The sequence below is a fragment of the Chrysochloris asiatica genome, unplaced genomic scaffold, assembly GCF_000296735.1.
Source record: "Chrysochloris asiatica unplaced genomic scaffold, ChrAsi1.0 scaffold00122, whole genome shotgun sequence".
NCBI classification, from domain to species: Eukaryota; Metazoa; Chordata; class Mammalia; order Afrosoricida; family Chrysochloridae; genus Chrysochloris; species Chrysochloris asiatica.
Window position 1 is genome coordinate 10058075 of NW_006408640.1, and position 9655 is coordinate 10067729.

Genomic DNA, 9655 nt, shown 5'->3' on the forward strand with positions numbered 1-9655 from the left:
CAATTTGTCAGGCATTGCATTCACTCTTAAAGTTATTACTGAACATACTACAACTACTATAATTTCAGTAATCTGCATTACAGTATTTTTTAATGTCTTTTGGTGCCATTTGTCAAGAAATCAGTATCTCCTTAAGAATAAAAGATGTTCATGTAGCATTCTCATACCATGGAATTTAGACTAGCCATACAGTAAACACACTGCTACTGAGTCTATTCCAATTCATAGCAATGCTGCCAGACAGAATAGAACTGCTCCATAGGATTTCCAAGACTAAATCTTCACAGGAGTAGATTGATCCACATAGTAAAGACAATACAATTCTGAAAAGCAGTGGGTTCTTTTTATAAAGGAAAAGGGTAGTGAGAACAGATGGTGTTCAGCTCTTACCAGGAAACACCTGGTGGGGGCAGGAGGCCCTGAGTTTCTTCTGTGATGGTTGTGATGGGAGGACCTTACCAGTCAGCTCAGCAGAACCCAGCTGCTGCAGGTTGGACCCTGTGTATGGGGCTCTTGCTGCCACCATGGCCCAAGTCACCTGTAAGCCAGGTCTCCTTTGCTCATTCCCTTTTCCATTGCTGAGTCCAGTGTCTGCCAAGTCTCAGCACCCTCACATTTTGTTAGCATTCACCCTTCAGTGACTCCTTGCTGCGTTCTGGTTCTGTGAGGGTCTGCAGACCCTGGTTCATGAGGGTTTACAAATTAAGATATCTTCCACCCACTCAAACAAATAAAGCTTTTTCTCTTTGGAAGACAAAGATGTGTTTCAAATCTAACCCCCAACTATGATATGACTCTTGGATTATTTGCGTTTTAAGAGGAAAATAATGTGATTGGCTAGTTAAATACTTCAAGGTAAAATGTAAAACGTTTCTAACTAACAACTTTTAAGATCTCAATGTGCCTCTTCTTCTTGGGATATGAGGGTTTATTCCTGGATAAGTGTGCCTCCTGGGAGCTGCTTGTCTTTTTTAGGCAGCTTCACTTTTCAGGATCTGGAGGGAGGTTGTCAACAACTTGACATTCCTCCTGAAATACTGCTGACCCCGAGTTTTCACTGATGTTCTGAGGTGTAACACTCAAAAAGCTATTTCTTCTTAGCCATTTTGTTTAAATGTATAGTACTTGCCAGCCTTTTGAGTGTCCTGCCACACAGAGGAAACGGACATCAGAATTTGAGGATGAGAGGGCACTCAAACCAATGGAGGAGGCTAGTATGAGTGGGATTGTATGGCCTAACAATTGGGGTATGCCATGCTCCTCCTGCACATATGTTGAGATGCCCAAAGTCCAAACTGACCATCTCTCAGAATGGATAAAGCTTAGCCCATTATTTTCAGCAAAACAGAGAGTTAGCAACTAGAACTCCCCTTGGATATGAGAAAACCAATGCCTTGACCAAACAGAAACATCAAATGAGGGATTTGAAAAAAATTGTAGTTGTACCCATTCCAGAGAGCTGAAGATAATTCAATAATAGCTGCAACAATACACCAACAAGGAACTGCTAAAAATTCCAGCTGCCTTTAGAATAGGGTGTGGAATGAGGGATATCCTTGCTGATGTCAGATGGATCTTGTCTGAAACGGAGAATTCCAGAAAGCTGTTTATTGTTGTGAAGTACTGTTGAGTCTGTTCCAACTTGGAGACCTTATATAGGGTTTCTGAGAAGTGGCTGGTGGGTGTGAACCACAGATTTTGTGGTTCAAACCGACCTTGTGGTCCAGGGCTTATCCTACAGCACCATACCAGGACTCCTACTTATGTGCACTGTGTTGACATTTGCCTGTGTCACTCATGACAGGCTATGGATAACATAGCAAAGGATGGGTGTTCTATAACACTTAATTTTGCTCACGAGGAACCTGTCGACCAAGAGACAGTCATGTGAACAGAACAAGGTAATATTGAAAGGATTAAAAGCATGAATTTTTCTACAAACTACACTTGGTTTGTGAAAGGTCATAGTTTTACAGTGGGAGCTCTAACTCCATTTTGAATCTTGACAAAAAGTCAGCCACCGTTCAGTTCATTGCTTTGTTTTCTATCATCTGTACTTAGCTACATCACAGTGAATCCATTGAATACCATTATGGCCTCATGCGGATGATCTCATCCTTCATCTAGATGATTCCTTTGTCTTGTTTCATGCTTAATTAAGCGGTACCTATAACATATGTTTGAATTTGGGGTCTTCTCCTCTAGAACAATATATATCTCTTAGTTACAATGTTATTTATAGATCCTATCTTTATTTAACATGATCAGTTCTGTCTCCTGATCTCTCACTGACCCAGGTGCCTCATGGGGCCGTGCTGTGCAAACTCTCACAACGGGCAGCAAGAAATTATTTTTTCTATGTTAGAAAACTTGACCTTTGTCTTTTTGTTTTTCAAGTTGTAAAGCTTTGACAAAAAGACTGGATGATTTCTTCAGAAAAGCAAAAAAGAAAATCTAAATTTAATTCAAAATGGGAGTTTTCAATGTATGTCTCAAGTCACTCAATTCAGATATGTTACTATCTCAATTTTTCTTTGGTTTACTACTCCACACTTAAAAACTACTATTTCATATAGTTCAGCCTAATCATTCCTGTTGTTTCTTCCTTCTTTCCCTGCAAACAACAAACACAAACTGAATTAGGGAAGAATGACGAAATGGTTTGCTCATGAACAAGAACCAGCCTCCAGCAAAGGCATGGCTGCTCAGAATTCTTTTGCCAACACGCAGGGGCTTAAATTTGCTCCTCCAGACCTATAAGGAACCTAAATTGAAATATAATTAATCTCTGTTGTTGTTATTAAGTTCCATCGAGTTGCTTGGACTTTTGGTGACCTTGTGTAGGGTTTCCAAGGAGTGGCTGGTGAGTTTGAACCTCAGACCTTTGGGTTCAAACCAACTTAAGATCCAGCCTTATCTTGCAGTGCCACACCAGTACACCTAAGAATCAGTAAATGACATTTTACCTTAACCAGCAAAGCTTTAAGTCACAGAAATTTTAGTTTATGTCAGAAAATTTCCAAGGAGACTACATCTTTTAAACCATCTCCCCCCAATATCTGGCTAAATTCAAAGTTCAAAAGTATGTTTAAAATGGCTTTATCATACCCAGGATATAACCCAAACCCACTGCCATTGTAGGATAGAGGAGAAGTGCTCCATAAGATTTTCAAGTCTAGACTGGAGCAACCAGTCTTGTGTTTCTTCCACAGAGTGGCTGGTGAGTTTGAACCACCAACCTTGTAGTTAGCAGTCCAATGCTTAGCCTACTATGCCACCAGGTCTCTCTTTACCTAGAACATGCATACTGCTTTGTGTTTTTCTAAGTATGTGAGTTTGTATTGAATTAATAGTTTCTTAAACATCGACACATGTGTATGCCCACAGAAGTCAGGGTCTACGTTTCCAAGAAGGCAGATCAAGGTTTAGGATGCCATCTTTTTAACGTATTATTTCTCTAAAGGAAAGCATGTAAGCACAGTGTTAGAATGCAGAAACTTGTTCACAGCACAATCTCAGAATACAGGTTAAAATCTGTTCAATTAGATCCCAAATCCCGTTTGCCTTATTTTGTACTTTCTTTTTTCTCCAAACATTGCTTTTCAGATTCTTCTCCAGCATCTTCTTGTGCAAAGTAATTTTGTCATTTAATACATTGTTTCGAACCTGACATATGATTCTGGTCTATATAATCTGGAGATGGTCCTCCATTCTAGTGATGCTCTGGAGCCTTGCATTTTGTTTTTCATACGTTGCTATCTGAGAGAAAAAGTGGAGCAAGAATGAAATAGGAAATGATTAAATGACTAGAGGGCTTGATTTATGAATAAAGATTGATGGAAATTGTAAAAACTACTGAGCAAGAAAGTCTGTGGTCACTGTTCACAAATACTGGACCAATAAGCCTTCGAAAGAGACGTTAGTGACACTCTGCATGAATCATGTAGGACTAATGACAAGAAAAGAAAATTAATGACCATAATGATCATTAAAAAACTCAAATTGGAAGTATGTCTGTGATGGATAGTTTCCAGTAAAAATTCAGTAATAGTAATCTAATGAAAACTCAGGAGGGTTTGAAATAAGCATTTCTCAGTCTTCCTTAGGTTAGCATCTTGTCTTTCAACTAAAATATTCAGGCCCTAAGTCTTGTATGCTGCCCTGTAAGTAGACTCTCCCTTTTGATTGCTGGAGTTACAGGGCTTTGTTATAGTGACTTCGTCCATAGTCCTCTAGTACTTGCTGACATTTTTCATTACCATTAAACCAAGCAAACCAAACACTGCTGTATCTTGTAAACATTTGCCCCTGGCTCTCTTTGCACAAGAATTATGGTATGGTATTCTTCATATTTCTTTTTATTTTATGGTGTGAAATCCCTCTTCTTGCTTTTGCCGACGTGATGGGTGCTAATAATTGAACAGCTTATTTTGGGGCAGGAGTGCGGTGGGTCCATATGATGGGTGTTATTATTAAGCGCCATCGAGTCAGTCCCAACCCATAGCAACCCTGCATAAGGTTTCCAAGGAGTGGCTGGTGAGCTTGAACTGCTGACCTTGTGGTTTGGCTGCAAGCCGCAAGGTCTGTGGTTGAGATCACAAGCCACTCCAAGGGAGAAAGAAGGGTCTTTCTGCTCCTTTGAAGATTCAACAATCTCAGAAACCCTATATAGGGTTACTATGGGCTGGAACCGACTCAACAGCACTTAACAACAGCAACAACAATTTGGGGGTTGCCAAAGAAGTGCCAGGCCAGAGTAGACAGGGATGGGCAACTTGGACATTGGCTACCCAAAATGGGGGACAGGGGGCTACAAAGGCAAGAAGTGACTGGCTTAAAAGCTTTCAAGAGGGAACCTAGATCTAGAGGGCCTGGAGGAAGGTAGAATCTCCAGTGAGTAGTATTCAATCTGTCTAGGTAGGTCTGATGCAATGAAATGCAGATGGGTCTCTTGTGATACAATAGTGAATAATTGTTATCAGGACTGATTGTGAGGGTTCAAAATGTAAAGATAGACGTTTTATAGCAAGGAGGGGAGTGATTGACTTTTCAGTCTAGGAGCGGAGGTCCCTAGGACCATCAAGGGAGAAGAGCAGAGAGTGAGACCCTACCCAGAGAAGCAGTGATGCCTGAAATGGAGGCAGAGATCCAGAGACGGAGAGCGACTGTGTGCTGAAGACCTAGGGGGTACAGGGGGAAGGATTGCAGGGTGTACCCTTTGGTTGGTTGATGATGCATGGAGGGGATTGTAACCATGGCAATGAGATGATATACGATAGAATGAATGTAAAATTAATGTTCTTCCATGTAAACTATCACATAATTCACAATAATTCACATTTAAGAAAAAAAAGAAGTGCCAGGAATCCTGGTGTGGCGCTGTGGGTTAATGGGCCAGACTGCACAGCTGTTTGAACTGCAAAGTCGGCAGTTCAAGCTCACCAGCTTCTCCTCAGAAACCCTATACAGGGTCGCTATGGGTCGGAACCGACTCGACGGCACTTAACAACAACAACAACAAAGAAGTGCCAGGTGACCCTGGGGAAGTTGCTTATCCTTTGTGAACCTATCATTTTGCTTATAAAATAAATATGTTAGTGCCATCTTAGGGATTTTAGTACCAAGTATGCTCTGGTAGCATAGTGGTTACGAATCGGGCTGTGAGCCTCAAGGTCAGCAGTTCGAAACTACCAGCTGTTCCGCGGGAGAAAGACGAGGTGTTCTACTCCCGTAAAGATTTACAGTCTCGGAAACCCTGTTCAGGGTCGCTAAGGGGTTGGAACCGACTCGACGACACTTAACAACAACAACATTCAAAATAACATGAAGGGACTTCAAAAAAGTTTATGGAAAAATTCCATTATGTTTCTATTCCACCGTTCCCCAAACTTTTTGAAGCCCCTCTCATATATGTGAAACACCTTGTGTTATAATGGGCCTATTGAATACTTAGATTTTTCACTAGTTTTCTAGTCTTTAAAATTTCTAGACCATAATGGATACTCAGTTAATAGATAGTTGAATCAATGGCTGAATAAATGCAAGAAACAATCAATCAGAACCAATTATTATAAACTGCAGGGCATTCATGTGACGAGACCCTTTTGTCTGAGTATAGCTTCTGGTCCACCACAGTGCTGGAATAGAGTTGCTCTACATGGTGGGCCATGCCGAAGGCATCCTAAATGCTCTGCTCACAATTCCAGAAGGTCTGTTCCAGATGAAAGTTAGTACTAAAGTTCTTCTGGCATTAGATTGCTACACCTCCCACCTCCCCTAAAAGCTCAATCTACTTTAAAATAGAGGAAAATCTGTATATGTCCTTGATTTCATCAGAACCTTAAAATAGCAAAAGGAAACTTTCATTTACTCAGAAAGAATTTACACTGCATTGTGTATCAGCAAAATTACAGTAAGTGGGAAGAGAGCTACTGAAAAAGAACCATCTGCTAAGACATTGATGTTTTTGGCTTGGAGTTCTTCTAAATGTAGATGATGGATACAAAGTGATGATGGTAGCAACTACGGTTAATGGAAAGAGAAAGAGTGTGTGAGTATGTGTGTGTGTGAGTGTGTATGATTTTTCATGGTCACAATAAGCTTTTGTATCAGAGCTCATTTTCCTAACATTTCATTGGTGAGCAAAGTATACAGATGAATTCCTGGCATGTGTACTTTGTCTTGTTCCCAACAGCAGAGGAGAGCCAACTGTAGATGGAGGCACCTGGACACAGATTCAAACAGAGTCATAGGTCATAAGTACTTATGACCTGGGTCAGAACCATAGAATTAGCTCCAGCAGGTCATCTTGCCATCAGGCCATAAGAATATCCAGGAGCAAGTGACCTGAGTTTGGGTCTCTACACTTTCACCTATAAGCAGTCTCTTCATACAAGTTTTTGGATTAAAAAGTGATCTTCACTATCTGTTTGCTGAGCAAATAATCAAGGAAACTGGATTTTATGAAGAAGAACATGGCATCAGATTAGAAGAAGAGTAATAACAACCTGTGATATGTACATAATACAAACTTGCTTGCTGAAAGTGAAAAGAGCTTAAAGTATTTACTGATGAAGAGCAAAGACCATGGCCTTCATTATGGGTTGCACCTCAATGTAAAGAAAACAAAAATCCTCACAACTGGACCAGCAAATAGCACCATGATAAATGGAGAAAGGATAGAAGTTGTCAAGGACTTCGTTTTGCTTGGGTCTACTATCAACACTCATGGAAGCAACCATCAAAAAATCAAACAACATATTCATAGGAAAATTTGCTGTACAAGAGTTCGTTATGGTGTTCAAGAGCAAAGATGCTAGTTTGAGGACTAAGGTGTGCCTAACCCAAGTCATTGTATTTTTAATAGACTAGTATTCATGTGAAAGCTGGGCAATGAATAAGGAAGACCACAGAGAAATTGATGCAGTTGACTTATGGTGTTGGAGAAGAATCTTAAAAGTATCATGGACTGCCAGCAGAACAAACAAATCGGTGTTGGAAGAAGTACAGCCAGAATGTCCCTATGAGACTCGAATGGCAAGATTTTGTCTTTCATACTTAGGACATACTATCAGGAGGGACCAGTTCCTGAAAAAGGAAATCATGCATGTTAAATCCTTTATGAGTTGGAATCACTTGACAGTACCCAACAATAACGGAATCCTGGTGTGACACTGTAGGGTCAGCACTGGACCACAAGGTCAGTTTGAACCACAAGGTAAGCGGTTCAAACCACCAGCCACTCCTTGAAAACCCTATACAGGGTTGCTATGAGTCAGAACTCACTCAACGACACTTAACAACAACAAAACACCCACTTCATTGTCTTAAGAAATGAAACGCAGACACAATGTTGCTGCATACGTCAATATTGAGAATATTAAGAAATGAAAAGCATAATGTTCTCTGATGCTGGTGAATATTTTTAGTGAGTGTTTTGTGATGATATAGGTGGGAAAACCAGGGAATAAATACTTATCTCTTTAATATCTACTTGAGGATATAACCTTGGGGTCAACTGTTATATGACATCTTTCCATTGCTCTATTGGAAGCACATCTTTATGTTATTGCTAGATTTTTAAGTTTCCAAAACAGTAAAAGTCATATGTGCTAATGAAGCTAACTTTGCTGACCAGTGCTCATAGTCTAGAAACTGAGGTTTTCTCAGATAAGGGACAAGGTGAAAATCAACTATTATTTGAGTGTGTCCATTGAGAGAAGAAAGTCTCTATTCAATTTTTAAATATTGGCTGTAAGTCTGTTCCAATGACAGTGGATCCCTGATTTATAACTATAAACTGAAGACTGTGCTTACATTTTTAAACAAACCAGTGCTTTTGGCTGCCCGTATTCAGACAGTAACTTGGTGAAGGAGGCAACACTTTATGACCATTTGAGAGAATAAACTCAGGCAAGTTTGAAATTAAAATCTTCACATTCAAAACTGAAAAATCTCTGTAGTTTGAATTTCAACAGAAAACATGAGAAGGTCAACAGTCAGCTCAGGTAAGAAATGTTTTGAAAATGTAAACCAGGAAAAAAAACAAAAACAAAAAAAACCATGGAATAGTAAAAGAACCAACTTGTTACTAGTAATAATTCTTTATATTTCTCCAAAATAATTTTCTGGGTATTATGATGTTTATTGGGGCAGAGAATTAATTTAAGCTTTGATTTTCATTTGCAATATTTTCTCATTGAAAATTAGAATTGGCCTTTATCTGAATGTACATTTTATAAATAAGCAATACAAAGCCTATCTTAGCTATAAGATTCTGTGATTCCCTTTTATCTTTGAAACACTTCTTTGTTCTTTAAGCTCATCTTATAGATAGTACGACTTTCAGATTCCCTTACCTACCCACTACTTGCCTCTGTCAAATTTAATCCAAATGTACCTCACAGGTTGCATCTTGACCTGAATAGTTATCATTTGTATTTATCAATAACATATTATCCCCTTTTTCTTAAATGTACACTTAAGAAATATCAGTGTTTATTTACATATAATTTTTCATAAGGAGCAGTAAATACAGTAATGGTATTTTTTTAAACAGATGAGGATAACATCGAAATAGCATCTTTTCTCTAAGGAACTGTATATATTCACCATGTTGATATTTATAAACATGGGAAATTTTAACATTAGATAAAAATTTGGAGCTCAGATAGACACTAAGTGAAAAGTGACTGGTTTTCACATTGCCTTCTAGGGAGAAGGTAGTATTTAACACTTGTTAAGTGCTGTTGAGTTGGTTCTGACTCATAGAGACCCTTTATGGGCTTTCCAAGGAGCATCTATTGGGTTTGAACCACTGATCTTGTGTTAGAAGTCCAGTGCTTATTCTATAGCTTTGGAGAGGCTGGAGAGGCAGCCACTAGAGGGGCCACAGTTCCTTCTGAATCTCCAGAACTTTGCTCTTCACTGATAGTGTGTAAATTGGGGAGTTGTGTGGATGAGGAGTTTCAACTAGAACATGTCTTTCCCAGCAAGACTGTCAAGTGTCTCCCAAATGGTCTAATCATTGGGAAAAATTGACTCACAGGATATGCATGGATTTTATATCCAGATTGTGTACTTTTTTTGCCCCCTTCTCAGATGTTGTTATATAACTTAGATTTACTTTGATGGCTCCGCACATGACTGTGCAGAT

General features: G+C 39.3%; 1 pseudogene; it reads left to right on the top strand.

Annotated features, from left to right (window-relative positions):
* Positions 1-8782, top strand: part of LOC102839594 — a 223903-nt pseudogene extending 215121 nt beyond the window's left edge.
* The last annotated feature ends 873 nt before the right edge of the window (positions 8783-9655 follow it).